The sequence below is a fragment of the Lathyrus oleraceus genome, chromosome 4 (assembly GCF_024323335.1).
Source record: "Lathyrus oleraceus cultivar Zhongwan6 chromosome 4, CAAS_Psat_ZW6_1.0, whole genome shotgun sequence".
NCBI lineage: Eukaryota > Viridiplantae > Streptophyta > Magnoliopsida > Fabales > Fabaceae > Lathyrus > Lathyrus oleraceus.
In genome coordinates, this window is record NC_066582.1 from 118,895,486 (window position 1) to 118,913,714 (window position 18,229).

The window sequence follows — 18,229 nt, forward strand, 5'->3', positions numbered from 1 at the left end:
TGGTGATTTTCCAGGTTTTTTGCACGTATGGATTTTTTAATGTGCTAGGGTTTGTTCATGTGTGTCCATTTTGTGTATGCCTTTCCAATTTGCTTGTGAAAGGATGATACATAATCCAATGCCTCTCAAATTTTTTGTGCTTAAACTAGACATGTTCATGGTGATTTTGATATAGAGTTTATAATTTTATCATTGCTGGTTATTGAGATATGATTTTTTGAATAGGGGTGTGACAATTTGTGTCACACCATTCATGTCCAACTTCATGATTTTAATTACCATGCTTATTGAACTCAAAATGGTCTGGATTTTTACATGAAGACACTTGTGCATGTTGAGAATGCTTGTGAATAGTTCTGGAATTTTTGAATTCATTTCCTATTTGTTTGATAATTTCTTCCCTGTTTGACCAAATTGTTGACCTCTTGTGACACATGATGTTATTTGATTTGTGACATTCTAATTCTTAATTGGATGGACTTGAAATTTGATATGTGAATTGTAGACATCTAAAAGTTTGTCATGGTTTTAGTCCCATTCATTTATCATATGTTGTTTCTGTTTTATGATTAATTGAAGTTGGTGCATGTTTTGATGCTTTGTATGAGTTTGCTTAAGCTTGCCTTGACTTTCTGATTTTCATTGACCTACTTCCCTTGATCCAAATGAGATGAAATTTGATATGCCTATCATGTTATGGATTATGATTGATCATGAATTATTTGAATATTTTTTGAAATGTTTGTGATTGGATTTGAGTTGAATCATTCTGTTGACTTCTATGAGCTCCTATATGACATGCTTTGACCTATTTTGATCATGAAATGATATTGATGAATGATATGAACATGGGACCAGTTGGGTTTGATTTTTAATTGTTTGATCTTGATTTTGGATAAGTTTCATGTTCTGTTTTGATGATTTGATCTCATTTTGACCCTAGTCTTGGACTAGTGGTTTGTGTTCTCACTTTTGAGTTGTGTTTCAGGTTAATAGCACAAATGCTTATGCTTGATGGTGTGCCTCATTTGGAGTTGCTTTCTTGATTTGTTTATGACTAATCATTGGTTTGTTTTGTAGGTTTTAAAACTTGGTCTTATGCCTCATGGCTTGCACTTGTGTGCATTGTGATTGTTATTTGACTGTATAGACTAACTGTTGACTTTTGATGTTTAATGTTGGTTTGTCTGAGTACTGATTGTATTTGATTGATTTCAGGTACATTAGTTGCTTTAGTTCTATTGAGAACTTGCTTTGCTTTGCTTAAGAGCATTTTCATTGAGGTATAATATCCTAACTCCATGTAGTCTGGAAGACCTGGCCTGTTACTTGGTCAGGCACCTGTCTGAAGTCCTCCTTAAGAGGCAATGTTTGTGTTTGTTTACATTTGTCCTTGTACATACTCAAAGACCTCCTAAGTGAAGAGGCATTAGCAGATATAAGGGATGTGCAATCCATCCCCTGCTATTCTGTGTGTCATCTGCCTTGCTCACACCACTGTGTTGATGCATTGCAGATACTAACCCAAGATCTTGTACAGTTGTACAGTTGAGTCAGTGTCATATGTGTAGAAGGGTTCCCACTTTCTGAACCCACACATTCTTGTCTTAAGCTCTCCCAGGCCAGGGATAAGAGCTGTGAAGTCTCATCTTCACTCACCTTTCATCAACTTCACCCTAACTCTCAATGTTAGGGTTAAGAGCTAACATTACCCTGTTACAGTGGTTTGTTTGTTGAGGTTGATATGACCCCTTGACTAAAACCTAACCTTGATTGAGCCCATTGATTGCATATAGTGTGTGCTATATGTGCTTGTGTGTTTGTTTTTTAGCTTGCTTCCTGTGCAAGTTAGGTTTAGTTTGGCTTGCTTCCTGTGCAAGTCATGTTTAGGATAGGCTTGCTCCCTGTGCAAGGTAGCTAGAAACCTTAACTTAGGGATGAATTTGCATGATAACATCTAGGCTCGAGTCGTAGTCTCCCTAGTTGTGTCTCCCTCTGTTATCTGGTTAGGCTAGTCCTGTATCCCTCCGTAGGGGAACTACGTCGCCCTGATCCTCATACCAGATGAGGTACGTAGGCAGGAGATGAGCTGATCTCTCCGGGCGCCCTTTTTGTTTTCTCTTTGTGTGTGTCAGGAGATGGATGTAAGCCCAGCGATTGGCATTCCATATCCTAGTGTTTGTTGTGTGCTTGGAGTCCGGTATAAGTCCATCAAGTGGCATCTGGTTTCCAGTGTGGGTGTGTTTTGGTTCGGATGCTGATGTAAGTCCAGTGATTGGCATTCGGGTTGAAGGTGAGAAAAACAAGAAAGGGGGGGGTTTGAATTGTTTGGAAAAATAAGCGCTTTTCAAAAAGAAAATCACACAAGGATTTTATACTGGTTCGCTTATAACACAAAGCTACTCCAGTCCACCCAGCCAAGGTGATTTCGCCTTCAACAAGGACTTAATCCACTAATCTTGAAAGATTACAAACAACGTCTAAGATACAAAATCTCTTAGCCCTCTCAAGTATACAGACTACACAGAGTCACTTGAGGAAATCAACAAACAATAGAAGAAGGATTTATGTAAACTAGAGTGCTTCTAAGAAAGCAAGTATTACAAAATTAAGAACAAGAGTTTTTCACGTAATAAGCAAAAGCTTCGTGAAGATTTGAGAGCAAGAGTGTTATTCTTGAGTGTTGATGTTTCAGTATATTTTTGACTTATTGGCTTGCTGATTGTTCTCTCGTGTGTTGCTGAAAGTTGATTTGTAATCCTTTATATAGATCAGTTGAAGTAGTGGTTGAAACTGGTGGATATTGAGATGAAGTTACGCCATCACATAATTAGCTAATGCAGGATGACTTTTTCTTCTTGAAATGACTACTTACCACAAGTAGTATTTTCTTTATTGAGATTGGAGATTAACGTCTCTTTCTCAATTAGGAAATCCATTTGAAAATCTTTACTTGTCTTCAACGTTACTCTTTCATGATTAGCAAATCCATAATCAAAGTATTTGTGTTTCTGGAGAACCTTGGGATTTTGCTTCTGATGTTGATCTAAATAGATTCTTCAGAAAGCGTTGCTCAGAGTCAGAGGTTCTAGGACTTACTTCTTGTTCAGATGCTTCTGATACTTGTGTTAAGTTCAGAGTTAGACTTTCTTGAGCTTGTTTCTTCTTCAGAGCTTCTGATCATTTGATAATATGCTTCTGATCTGATACTCTATCTGATGACATCATCAGATTTCTTACTTCTTTCTTTAGAACCCTGCACACTTAGAAACTTTTCGTTAGGGTGCCATTTTTGGTTTCATCCTTTGTTATCATCAAAATCAAGGAATCTGTTGTAGAACAATTTTTGTTCTTACAATCTCCCCCTTTTTGATGATGACAAAACAACTTAAATTAGCAGATGAAACATGAATAAAATTAGATCAGATAGACAGAAGCTCCCCCTGAGATAATGCTAGGGAGTTCAGAAGTTCTTACCAGAGTTTCTTAGGTAAAGAGGTTTCTGAAACTTTCTGCAATTTCTTAAGTCCAGGTTAGATAATTTTATTTATATGAAAAATATGTTGCAGAATGCTTAAGGTATTAGACAATGTTTTCATCAGAGCTAATAATTACTTTCTCCCCCTTTTTGTCAGAATTAAAAAGACATAGTAGAAAATAAGTAAAGAGAAAAAATAAATAAGGAGAAAAACTTGAAATTCATAGATAGAAGCACAAAGGCAACAAACAAAACATCAGATTCAAAGGAACAAGAAAAACATCAGATCCAAAAGAAGACAGAAGCAAAAAAATAAGCAAAAAGAAAGAAATCCTAAGTGCCTAAGGGTTCGGAGGCGGAGGCATTCTCTGAAGCAGCATAGCAAGCATGTTCTGGATGTTTTCGTTGACAGTATCTTGCTTGTCCATTCTGGCCCGGAGTTCATTCTGATCTTTCTTGAGTTCTTTCAGAGTCTCAAGAACCATAGGGATCACAGAGGAGGACTCCCCCAGAGTCAGAGCCTTCTGAGCTTCAGCTTCAGCAGCAGCTTGAGCTTCTGCATCTGCCAGAGCCTTTGCTTCAGCTTCCTTTTGTCTTAGGATTTCCGCTTCCTTAGCAAGTCTTTCTTCTTCAAGCCTTTTTGCTTCTTCTTCAGCTTCCTTGGCCAACCTCTCTTCCTCTAGCCTTTTGGCTTCAGCTTCTCTGGCAAGTCTCTCCTGGAGTCTTGCCTCAGCATCTCTGATGTAGTCATTTATGACTTGTTCAGAGATACTCTTCAGCCTAAAAGACTCAGATGTCATCCAGCCAATGACCCTGTTCCAGTGTGTCCTTACAGATTTAGGATCATCACTGATTTCAGAGTTAGTGACCAGAGAATCGACCTTTTGAACTGAAGCCTCTGCAATCATCATAATGGCTTCCTTAAGGGTAGGTTTAGAGAGTTCAGGTTCAGGTTCTGGTTCAGAGGTATGAGGTGGAGGGCTGAGATTTAAGGTTTGAGGTTCAGATTCTGACTCAGGTTGGGGTTCAGAATCTGCTTCTGGTTGAAGACTGGGGGATGAAGCATAAAGTGGGTTTAAATCTAAAGGTTCGGATTCTGGTTCAGGGACAGCGGGAAGGATTGGTGGGTTGATATCAGAAGTGGGATGGTCAGAGGGTTGGTTTTCAGAAGGTATGGTGGTTGTTTGTTGTGGTGGAGGTGAAGTTGCTTCAGATTCTGTGGTTTGTGTTTGTTGTTGTGAAGCAAGTTGATGAGCATAAATTGTGGCTATGGTTGGGGATGCAGGGTCAGAAAATTCAGGATCAGATGAGAGGGAAACATATGGGGGTGATTCTGGTGCTGAGGATGATGAAGATGAAGTGCTTTGGTGGGTTTGTTGAGGTTCAGAGGGAGGAATGAAGGTTCTGGCTATGTTTAGAACTGGTGTAGGTTGGGAGGTTCTGGTGATTGAGGGTGTAATGTCAGAGGTGGTATAAATGGATTGTGAAGAGAGAGGGTTAGAGGAAGCCATCATAAATTCAGAGGTAGTAGGAGGAACAGACTTACCAGTAGAAAATTGCAGAGGAGCTGAAGATCCACTTCCAGAAGCTCCTTCAAATCTGGCTTTCTTTGCTGGTGGTGCTATCTTCTTCTCAGAAATACCTCTCTTGTATCTGACTAAATCTTCTTCAGAGTCCAGACAGTCATCGAGGCTGAAATCAGAGACATCAATACCTTCTTCCAGCAGACGATGAAGATAGATGGCAACAACGTCTCTGGGCTCATTCTTGAAGAATCTGGCAAGGCCATGAGGCATCTTCCTCTGATCTTTCAAACTATTCCAGGATGTATCCAGAGTTGGCTTGACTTGTATTTCCTTGATTATCCCCATACTCTTGAGGTTTCTGGCATTCAGAGGCTTTCCCACATCTATTGCCAGATCATCCATCAACTTGGTCTTTTCCAGCTCATCTACCAGTCCATGCTCAATGAAGACGTCAGAGAGCAATCTTCCCAGAGGAATGTAGGATCTGGGCTTCATGTTATTCCTGGTTTCTCTGACAGAATCTCTCAGATATCTGAAGAGGAGAGCAGGGAGGTTGATCTTCACACCTTTCTGGATGCAGTACAGAATGCATTTCTGGTCTGCATTAATGTAATCAGAAGAGTTGGAGGCTGGACGATGGTGGATAGTTCCCAGAATAATCTTCAACCACACTCTGAGGTTCTGGTGTAGCTCCTTGTTCTTAGAGGGGTTTCCTTCAACATTTGGTTTGAAGATAGTTGGGTTGATGACTTCAGTGATGCGCTTAGACCTAGGAGGAATGTTGTAAATCCTTTTTCCTCCACTTTGCTCCATATTCAACAAGGAAGCAATAGACGCTTCTGTGATAACTATCTTCACTCCCAGAACAAATGAGACAATGAAGTTGTCATCTGCATCTGCATGTCTCTAGAACTCTTTGACCAAAAGAGGGTAGATTGGACCATACAACCTTTGGAAATAGTTCTCCCACCCTTGTTGACGCAGTTCTCCAGTTAGATCAACGCCATTTCTTCTTAGGTTGTTGAAATCAACCAGCGATTCACACAAGACGTCCAAACCTTCAAAGGGAGTTGAAAGGTTTATGTGGCATTCACGGTCAAGAACGTGAGGTTCTTTGTAGACAGGGGTGACGGTGACGCCGGTAACGGTTGGAGTTTGAGTGTTTGAGGTTTGGGGATTAGAACTAGATTCCATCTGTTGAGAGAAGTTAAAAACTTCTTGTTGTTGAGCATCCATGAAGAAGAAGATGAAGATTGATGAAGAACTTGCAGAGAATGCTTCGAGAGAGGGTTTAGGGTTTTAGAGTGAGTGAGAGTGATAAGTGTGAAAAGTGAGAGAAAGTGTTTATATACTCCAAGTAAAAACATGCAAAACGACACACATTCCAGCGTTAGCACAAAAATCAAAATAGCACGTTTGGGGGGAAAAATGATTACAGCTAATAAATGAATGTCTAATCCCAACAGTACGCACACTGCTCTAGGAGATTTCAAACGTTCTGACCTTTGATTTCTTTTGACAGCTGTCTAGAAGTTCTAGGGTTAGACGCTTAGTCTTCCACGTGTTGATGTATCTGATCTTCAGGAATTCCAAAGGATTGGTTTCTGAAGATTTCTAACTCAGATATCTTCTTAACTTGGTAGAAGTATCAGAGTCAGAGGCAGAAGTACATTTGTTTACATCAGAGTCACATTTTACATTTTCAGAGCCATATTTCACTCAGGGCAATTTTTAATGTTCAGATGTTCTAAGATAAAAAGAAATCTATCTTCAGCTAGAGGCTTAGTAAAGATATCTGCCCATTGATGTTCTGTATCAATGAACTTCAATGTTACTATTCCTTTCTGAACATAGTCTCTGATAAAATGATGTTTTATTTCTATGTGTTTGGCTCTGGAATGTAGAATGGGATTCTTACTTAAACAAATAGCAGCAGTATTATCACAAAAGATAGGAATGTTACTCTCAAAGATTTGTAGATCTTCTAGCTGATGCTTCATCCAGAGCATCTGAGTTGTGCACAGTGATGCTGAGATGTATTCTGCTTCTGCAGTTGATAGAGCAATTGTTGACTGTCTTTTGCTAGCCCAGGAGATTAGATTGTTTCCCAGAAGCTGGCAATTTCCAGAAGTGCTTTTTCGTTCTATTCTATCTCCTGCGTAGTCTGCATCACAGAAACCAGAAAGCCTATACTCTGATGTTTTCTCATACATCAGGCCCAGGTTAGGAGTTCCTTTCAGATACTTAAGAATTCTCTTAACAGCTGTTAAATGAGATTCTCTAGGATCTGATTGGAATCTGGCACAAAGACAGACACTAAAGAGAATATCAGGACGAGTAGCAGTCAGATAGAGGAGAGAGCCTATCATACCTCGATAGAGCTTCTGACAAACCTTGTTGCTTACCTCTTCCTTTTCCAGAATGCAAGTTGGGTGCATAGGAGTTTTTGCAGAGTTGCATTCAGTCATATCAAACTTCTTCAGAACGTCTTTAATGTACTTGCTTTGATGAATGTACGTGACTTCTGGAGTTTGATTGATTTGAATTCCCAGAAAGAACTTTAATTCTTGCATTAAACTCATTTCAAATTCTGCCTGCATTAACTTGGAAAATTCTTGGCAAACAGAGATATTAGCAGAACCAAAAATAATATCATCAACATAAATCTGGCATATCATGAGATCATTATTAAGGTTTTTACAGAAGAGTGTAGAATCAACTTTCCCTCTGATAAAATTTTGTTCCAGAAGAAAATTGCTTAATCGTTCATACCAAGCTCTGGGAGCTTGTTTAAGTCCATATAAGGATTTCTTAAGTTTAAAAACATGTTCTGGAAAATTTGAGTTTTCAAAACCTGGAGGTTGGTTGACATACACTTCTTCTGATATATAACCATTAAGAAATGCACTCTTGACATCCATTTGATATAGTTTAATAGAATGATTAATAGCAAAAGATACAAGAAGACGAATAGATTCTAACCTCGCGACTGGAGCAAAAGTATCATTATAATCAATACCTTCTTGTTGACTATAACCTTGAGCTACCAGTCGTGCTTTGTTTCTGACAACTTCTCCTTTCTCGTTCAGCTTGTTTCTGAAAACCCATCTGGTTCCAATGACATGAGTGCCTCTGGGTTTAGGAACGAGATCCCAGACATCATTCTTTGAGAATTGATCTAATTCTTCTTGCATAGCTGCCACCCAGTCGTTATCCTGAAGAGCTTCATCACAGGACGTAGGCTCAATCAGAGATACTAGTCCCAGAGGAATATCTTCAGAAGTTCTGAAGGTAGATTTGGTTCTAACAGGTTCATCTTTGTTTCCCAAAATCAAATCTTCAGAAACGTTAATACGACTTTTAACTTTCCTTGGAATTTCTGGAGATTTAATTTCTTCAGAGTCTTGAGTGACAGTTGCTTCTGGAATTTTCTCAGATTCTACAAGAGTGATTTCCAAATCTGCAAACTTTTCAACTAGCTTTGACTTTTCAGGGTCAAGCTTATCATCAAATCTGACATGAATTGATTCTTCCACAATTTTGGTTTCTGTGTTGTATACTCTATAGCCTTTAGAGCGTTCTGAGTATCCTAACATAATACCTTTCTGTGCTTTGGAATCAAACTTGTTCAGATGTTCTTTAGTATTTAATATAAAACAAGAGCATCCAAAAGGATGAAAATATGAGATGTTGGGTTTTCTTCCTTTACACAGTTCATAGGGAGTCTTTTCTAGAATAGGTCTTATAGAGATTCTATTCTGAATGTAACACGCTGTATTTACAGCTTCTGCCCAAAAGTGCTTTGCTACATTTGTTTCATTGATCATGGTTCTGGCCATCTCTTGGAGTGTCCTATTCTTCCTCTCAACAACTCCATTTTGTTGTGGAGTTCTAGGGCAGGAGAAATCATGGGATATTCCATTAGAATCAAATAATTCTTCAAAATCTTTGTTTTCAAATTCTCCACCATGATCACTTCTGACTCTAACAATTTTAGAGTCAAATTCTTTTTGCACTTTGGAACAGAAACTGGTGAATACAGAGTGAGACTCACTCTTGTGCTTTAGGAATTTTACCCATGTCCAGCGACTGTAATCATCAACAATGACTAGTCCATACTTCTTTCCATTAACTGATGTTGTTTTCACAGGACCAAATAAGTCAATGTGAAGAAGTTCCAGAGGCTTAGAGGTAGAAACAACATTTTTCTTTTTAAAAGATGTTTTTGAAAATTTTCCTTTCTGACAAGCTTCACACAGAGCATCTGAAGAAAACTTCAGTTTAGGTAGGCCTCTGACTAACTCGAGTTTAGTTAGCTGAGAAAGTTTCCTCATGCTAATGTGGCCTAAGCGTCTATGCCATACCCATTGCTCTTCGTGAACTGACATTAGACATTTAACATTTTGATCTTTTAAATCAGAAAGATTTATTTTGTAAATGTTGTTTTTCCTCTTGCCTGTGAAAAGGACAGAGCCATCGTTCTGATTAATGGCTTTACATGTTTTTTGATTGAAGATTACATCATAACCGTTATCACTTAATTGACTTATGGATAACAAGTTATGCATTAATCCTTCTACATAAAGAACATTAGATATAGAGGGAAGAGTACCATTACCAATAGTTCCGGAGCCTCTGATCCTTCCTTTCTGATCTCCTCCGAAGCCTACAAATCCAGCGTCTTTAAGTTCCAGACTTTGGAACATAGACTTTCTTCCTGTCATGTGTCGCGAGCATCCAGAGTCCAGGTACCATGACTGGTGTCTGAACTTCGCTGCATAGGATATCTGCAACATAGATAATCTTATCTTTCGGTACCCAGAATCTCTTGGGTCCTTTTAGATTAGTTTTCCCAGAGTTTCTTACAACTTTGGGTCTTCTAGCATTTTTAAATTTGTGTTCTTGTGTGTGTGTGTAGTGATATGAAAAAGGAGATTTAATTTTATCACTTGCAGAAGTTTTATCTTCATTAGGGTCATACCCAATTCCCCTTTTATTGTTCTGACTTACTCCATAAATCATGGATGCCATAATACTCCTATCTATCCCATTCTTCAGAAATTCTTGAAAGGCTTCTTCATATTTATAAATAATTTTATTTGAAGTTTGTGGTGCTTGAGATAACGTTTCTTCTAATTCTGAGCTTTTTGTTTTTGCTTCATCTCTTTCTAACATTAAAGATTTGATTGTATCTTCTTGTGATAGAATTGTTATCTCAAGTTCACTACATTCTTCAAATTTTGCTTTAAGACAGCCTTTAATATTTTTAAATTTTTGTTTTAATTTCTGATAAGATGTAAGAGTTTCTGACAAACATGATTCTAAGTCAGATCGAGAAAGTTCAGAAAATACCTCTTCAGATTCTTCGTCTGAGCTGCTGGATGTGGTAGCCATAAGTGCTACGTTGGCCTGTTCATCAGAGTCAGATTCTGATGATCCAGATTCACTGTCATCCCAGGTAGCCATCAGTCCTTTCTTTGTCCTGAAGGTGTTTTTCTTGAAGCTTTCTTTTCTGGGGTTGTCCTTCTTCAACTTGGGGCATTCATTTCTGTAATGACCTGTTTCTTTACATTCATAACAGGTAATATCTTTGTTAGCTTTACCTTTTGAAGTTGACTCTGATCGATCCCCTCTGGGTCTTGGTCTTCTGAAGTTGTTGTTCCTCTTTTTCCAGAGTTGCTTGACTCTTCTGGTTAGTAGGGACAACTCTTCTTCATCATCAGAGTCTTCAGGTTCAGAGTCGTCAGTGTCTTCAGTTTCTGCCTGGAGAGCTTTGGTTCTGTCAGGTTTTCGTCTTTAAGATCTGGACTTTAGCGCTACGGACTTGTTCCTTTTCTGAGGCTCATCCTCCTCTAGTTCTATCTCATGACTTCTGAGAGAAGTAACAAGTTCTTCAAGGCTGATATTGTTCAGATCCTTTGATAGCTTCAGAGCAGTAACCATAGGTCTCCATTTCTTTGGCAGACTTCTGACTATCTTCTTAACATGATCTGCAGTCGTGTATCCTTTGTCTAACACTTTAAGACCTGCAATAAGAGTTTGAAATCTAGAAAACATAGCCTCTATAGCTTCGTCGTCTTCCATTTTGAAGGCTTCATATTTCTGGATAAGTGCCAGAGCCTTCGTCTCCTTGACTTGGGAGTTTCCTTCATGGGTCATCTTCAGAGAGTCAAGTATATCTTTGGCAGTCTCTCTGTTGGTGATCTTTTCATATTCATTGTATGATATAGCATTTAGAAGTATTGTTCTGGCCTTGTGGTGATTTTTGAAAACACGTTTCTGATCTTCTGACATCTTACTTCTGGGAACTTCAGCTCCATTTAAGACTGGAGGTTTGTATCCATCTGTGACAATGTCCCATAGGTCAGCATCATAACCCAGAAAGAAACTTTCGATTCTGTCTTTCCAGTAATCAAATTTCTCTCCATCAAAAACAGGAGGCTTGGCATTGTAAGAATCTCTTTCATTTGAGTGGGCCATTGTTTTTCTCGAACTGGATCTCTCTACACGGTTAAGTGTTTGATTAGAAAATCAATAACAGAGCCGGAGCTCTGATACCAATTGAAGGTGAGAAAAACAAGAAAGGGGGGGTTTGAATTGTTTGGAAAAATAAGCGCTTTTCAAAAGAAAATCACACAAGGATTTTATACTGGTTCGCTTATAACACAAAGCTACTCCAGTCCACCCAGCCAAGGTGATTTCGCCTTCAACAAGGACTTAATCCACTAATCTTGAAAGATTACAAACAACGTCTAAGATACAAAATCTCTTAGCCCTCTCAAGTATACAGACTACACAGAGTCACTTGAGGAAATCAACAAACAATAGAAGAAGGATTTATGTAAACTAGAGTGCTTCTAAGAAAGCAAGTATTACAAAATTAAGAACAAGAGTTTTTCACGTAATAAGCAAAAGCTTCGTGAAGATTTGAGAGCAAGAGTGTTATTCTTGAGTGTTGATGTTTCAGTATATTTTTGACTTATTGGCTTGCTGATTGTTCTCTCGTGTGTTGCTGAAAGTTGATTTGTAATCCTTTATATAGATCAGTTGAAGTAGTGGTTGAAACTGGTGGATATTGAGATGAAGTTACGCCATCACATAATTAGCTAATGCAGGATGACTTTTTCTTCTTGAAATGACTACTTACCACAAGTAGTATTTTCTTTATTGAGATTGGAGATTAACGTCTCTTTCTCAATTAGGAAATCCATTTGAAAATCTTTACTTGTCTTCAACGTTACTCTTTCATGATTAGCAAATCCATAATCAAAGTATTTGTGTTTCTGGAGAACCTTGGAATTTTGCTTCTGATGTTGATCTAAATAGATTCTTCAGAAAGCGTTGCTCAGAGTCAGAGGTTCTAGGACTTACTTCTTGTTCAGATGCTTCTGATACTTGTGTTAAGTTCAGAGTTAGACTTTCTTGAGCTTGTTTCTTCTTCAGAGCTTCTGATCATTTGATAATATGCTTCTGATCTGATACTCTATCTGATGACATCATCAGATTTCTTACTTCTTTCTTTAGAACCCTGCACACTTAGAAACTTTTCATTAGGGTGCCATTTTTGGTTTCATCCTTTGTTATCATCAAAATCAAGGAATCTGTTGTAGAACAATTTTTGTTCTTACACGGGTTCCACGTTTGCCTGTGTCTGTTGTGTTTATTTGTGTGCGTGTTAGCCGAGCTACGAATGCTCTGATTCTCCTTCGTCCAAGGAGATACGTATGCATAGGATGCGACATCCTAGCGAGCATGTGTCGTTCCCCCGGTCGAACTACTTTGACTCTGATGACTATGCTTGATAGACTAAGTAGGCCCAGGATGCGATATCCTGCCGAGTCAGCCTTGTTTGTTTTCTTGTGTCTCTTTCAGCCAGTGTGTGTGTGTGTGTTTGAGCAATGTTTTAGCAACCATTTTCCTTCCTTTAGTGCGTGGATCCCGTCGAGTACGACGGATGCGTAGGGGTGCTAATACCTTCCCTTCGCATAACCGACTCCCGATCCCATTCTCTTTGGTCGCGAGACCATGCTTTTTCCAGGTTTACTCTGAGCGTTTCCTTTCCCCCTTTTGGGATAAATAACGCACGGTGGCGGCTCTGTTGTTCTTGTTTTCCCGCCGGTTTTTCGCGTAATGCGACAGCTGGCGACTCTGCTGGGGAATAGAAGAGTTGACCTGTGCTGGTCCATCTTCCCTGAGCGAGTCTCTCCTAGCGCTCTCTAGGTTAGGGTTTTGGTTGCTGTTTGCTGTTTTGTTATTGCATTCATTATTTATTGTTTGCATTCATTTATTGTTTGCATTTATGTTTGCACTTATGTTTGCATTCATTCACATTCATTGTTTATCTGGTTGGCTGGTTGTCTGTTTCTCTATGTTGGGGTGGGAGTTACTTGAGGTAAAAGGCCCAATACCCAGGCCATGAGTGAAATCTAGGATGCTTAGGAATAGAGTGATTCATGGGAAGCGGGTGGTATTGCACCACTTAGCGGAACATTGATATCACGAGCAGTTCTGACCCTGGTGGGATATCATCGTTGCATACTTCGGGTGTGTATATGAAGGTATTCTGCGAAAGGTTATTTATGCTGCGTTTCTCTCGACCTTACCCTGGCCTAGACGACACCCGTGAGTGGGGAAGGGTTGATCATTATTACAGGTACCGTTGGTGACTTGTGGTTCTGTTGGTGACTTTGGGTTCAGATGACAGTTCTCAGTTGACTTTGGGTTTCAATTGGATTTGGGGTTCTGAGTTTAAACCGAAGCTTCGAACTTGTGTTCAGAGATGCACCGCCAGCCAGTTGTGTCTGCATCATGTGCATCATAGCATGTTTATTTTCAAAAAAAATACGCAATAAAAAAAGAATCGAAAAAAATTGAAAAAAAAGTCGAAAAAAAAAAAGAAAAAAAAAACTAATCTCTGCATGCATATCATTTCTCAGGTACATTCCAGAGCTTGTTCACTGATAGAGATGGCAACAGTCCCAGAGCCGAAGCGGAAGACTTGTTCCTACAGCTTTCATCGTGAGTCGTTGACTTCATTGTTCGAGTTGAGTAGCCTGATAACCAGTGGTAACCAGAAGGGGTTCATTGACCAGTATGGGGATATTCTGACGCTGTTAAAGATGGTAGTCGATCCGGTGCCGTTGCAGACTCTTCTTCAGTTCTACGACCCAGAGCTTCGTTGCTTCACCTTTCAAGATTATCAGTTGGCGCCTACTCTCGAGGAGTATTCTATTCTGCTGAGTGTCCCGATTCAGCATCAGGTTCCTTTCTTGGACGTACCGAAGGAAGTTAATTTCAGAGTTGTTGCCAGAGCTCTCCATTTGAGTGTCAAAGAAGTCTGTGATAACTGGAAGCCCAGTGGGGATGTTCTGGGTCTGCCGTTGAAGTTTCTGCTGAGAGTTGCCAGAGGAGAAGCAGAAAAGGGGAATTGGGAAGCTTTTCATGCCCAACTTGCTGTTATGATCTATGGGATCGTCCTATTCCCGAGCATGCCCAATTTTGTGGACTATGCTGCGGTCTGTATCTTCATTGGAGGGAATCCAGTTCCTACTCTGTTAGCTGACACTTACTATGCTATTCACAGTAGGCATGGTAAGGGTGGAGCTATCAGATACTGTTTACCTCTCTTGCTCAGATGGTTCATGTCTCTCCTGCCAGTTAATGGACCCTTTGTGGATGCTCAGAGCACTCATAAGTGGACTCAGAGGGTTATGTCTCTTACCGCTTATGACATCAGATGGCAGTCATACCGGATGGATGTGCGGGATGTTGTTATGAGTTGTGGAGAATTCCGGAACGTGCCGCTCGTGGGGACCAAGGGTTGCATAAATTATAACCCAGTTCTTTCTCTTCGCCAGTTAGGGTTTGTGATGAAAGGAAGACCACTTGAGGCTGAGATAGTTGAAAGTGTGTATTTTGAGAAGTAGAGTAACCCGGCTAGATTGGAGCAGATAGGAAGAGCTTGGAGGTCTGTTGGAGTTAAAGATGGATCTGTTTTAGGGAAGAAGTTTGCCATTGCTATGCCTGATTACACTGATTGGGTAAAGAAGAGAGTGGAAACTTTGTTGTTACCCTACGATAGAATGGAGCCGTTGCAGGAGCAACCACCTTTGATCCTTGCTGAGAGTGTGCCCGCTGAGCACTACAAGCAAGCCCTGATGGAGAATCGCCGGTTGAGAGAGAAGGAGCAAGATACCCAGATGAAGCTGTACCAAGCCAAGGCTGATAGGTTGAACTTGGCCCATCAACTCAAAGGAGTGCAAGGAGAGGATGCTAGCAGACTAAGAAGCAAGAAGAGATCTTACAAGGAGATGGAATCCATGTTGGATGCAGAACACCGGGAGTGCTTGAGGCTGCAGAGAGCTGAAGTCAGTTACCAGAAGAAAATCAGAGACCTGGAGAAGCAACTCAGAGACAGAGACAGCCAGTTGAAGAAAGAGGTAGATTTGAGGCAGGCATCAGAGAACTACCTTGGAGGAGAAGTTATAGAGCTTAGACGACAACTGAAGGAGAAGATCACCCCTCTACCAGAATGTTCAGAATGCGCCCTGTTGATAGACTAGTGCCAATACCTGAAGACTCTCATTCCGGAATACCGTTTGTCTTATATTATTTCTTTGATGTGTATGTTTGAGAATCACCTCCAGGCTTGTTGGATGGGATTCATTTGTTGTACTCCGTTTGTATGGATCTTTGTCGACTTTTTTGTATGAGCCTGTTTGCTCTTATCTATAGATAAAGTTGTTGGCGTTTCATTTTGTTCTCAGTTACCTTGTATGTTGTTCTCTTGTTGCTGCAGGTTGCCATCTTATGAGGATGAGTCAGGCTCTTTGAATGCTTAAGAAATGAGCATATCATGTGCATCATACGCATCATTAACATCATACTCATATCATTTTGCATAGCAGGTGTTCTTGTTCGTGACTTCTCACTTTGATTCCTGTGTTCAGGCAGGATAGCTGATCAAAGACCGCACCGCTACTCAACGAGACTCAACCATCAAAGGAACATGGATCAGGTGCAAGCTGAGTTAGCAGAGATGAGGGCTAACATGGCCCAGTTCATGCATATGATGCAAGGGGTGGCGCAAGGACAAGAAGAACTCCGAGCTCTAGTTCAGAGGCAAGAAGCTGTAATTCCACCGCCCAACCAAGCTTTGCCAGAGGGAGGCCCGATCAATGACAACCCTACTGCGGCTGTGCCCATCAACAACTATGTTGTAGGGGATGAATTAAGAGGTATTCGAGTCAACGGTCAACCAATTGCTCCAAAGACCGCCAATGCCAGAGTAGTCCGTGCTCCGGCCCGTAATCAGGCTCCGATGGTGGACAGACAAGAGGATATCTTCACTATGCTCAGTGAAGATGAAGACGTCCTGGGAAGGGTTGATGAGAGAGATCGTAAAGTTGAGGCCCTTGCTGAAAAGATCCGGGCTATGGAGTGTCAAAATTCTCTCGGTTTTGACGTAACTAATATGGGGTTAGTGGAAGGCTTAAGAATCCCGTATAAGTTCAAAGCACCGTCCTTCGACAAATACAACGGCACTTCTTGCCCTCGCACTCATGTGCAGGCATACTATCGAAAGATCTCGGCGTATACTGACGACGAGAAGATGTGGATGTACTTTTTCCAAGATAGCCTATCTGGGGCTTCTTTGGACTGGTACATGGAGTTAAAAAGAGAGACGATCCGCTGTTGGAGGGATTTGGGAGAAGCTTTCCTCAGACAATACAAGCACAACATGGATATGGCACCTAGCCGGACTCAGTTGCAGAGTCTGTGCCAGAAAAATAATGAGAGCTTCAAAGAGTACGCCCAGAGGTGGCGTGAGCTTGCTGCGAGAGTTCAGCCCCCTATGCTGGAAATGGAGTTGACAGACATGTTCATCGGCACTCTTCAAGGTGTATTTATGGACCGGATGGGAAGCTGCCCATTCGGTAGTTTTTCTGATGTCGTCATCTATGGCGAGAGAACTGAAAGTCTGATCAAGGCCGGTAAAATTCAAGATGTGGGTTCTTCTTCGTCATCAAAGAAACCTTTCTCTGGGGCACCTCGCTGTAGAGAAGGTGAAACCAATGCTGTACAACACCGAGGGAATGTGTACAGAGGAAATGTGAATAGAGATCAGTATCGCCCGGTTGCTGTAGTGACCATTCCTGCACCTCAACCTCGTCAACAACAACAAAGAGTTCAACAACCGCAACAACAACAACAACAACAACAACGTCCGTATCAGCCCAGGCAAAGAATGCCTGACCGACGTTTTGATCCGCTACCAATGTCATACGCAGAACTACTGCCCGAACTACTCAGGTTGGGGTTTGTTAAGCTGCGTACGATGGCTCCACCAACAGTATTGCCTCCGGGGTACGACGCCAACGTCCGTTGTGACTTTCACTCCGAGGCACCAGGCCACCATACTGAGAAGTGTCGGGCTTTCTAGCACAAAGTCCAAGATTTGATCGATGCCAAGGCGATCAACTTTGCTCCGGTACCTAACATTGTGAACAATCCTATGCCTCAGCATGGTGGGCATAGGGTAAACAATATTGAAGGGGAAGCTAAAGATCTGGCTGCTAGTGTTGATGATGTTCAGACTCATTTGTTGGTGGTAAAGGGCCGTCTGCTGAATGGGAGTGTCTACCCGGGTTATGATGAGGGCTGTTTTGGTTGTGCTGAAGCTGATAATGGCTGTGACCAGTTGAGGGCTGGTATTCAAAAGCTGATTGACGAGGGTTGTGTTCAGTTCAGTTGGGCTGTCAGAGATAATGGGTCGGTGTCAACTGTCACCATCTATTTTAAACCGTCTGAAGGACGTGGACAAGGGGTTGTTAGTACATCTGCAACAAGTGGTACCCCAGTTACCATTTCTGCTCCGGTAACCATCAATGCTCCAACTACTATCGTTGCGTCTGGAAGAAGACCGGTTGAGAATAGTAGGGTTGTGCCATGGAGATATGATAATGCTTACCGCAGTAACAGAAGGGCTGATAATCAGACAAGGCCAGCAAGTCGAGCGCCTGTTACGATCAGTGCACCAGTTAAAACTCCTGTGGTTGTGAGTCCCGTTGTGGACAACGTTGGTGGACCAGAAGGCTTTACTCGGAGTGGACGATTGTTTGCTCCTCAACCGTTGAGAGATGCCAATGCTGAGGCATCTGCTAGGGCGAAAGGCAAACAGGTTGTTGTTGACGAAGAACCGGCTCAGAAGGAGGTGCCTGAGGGT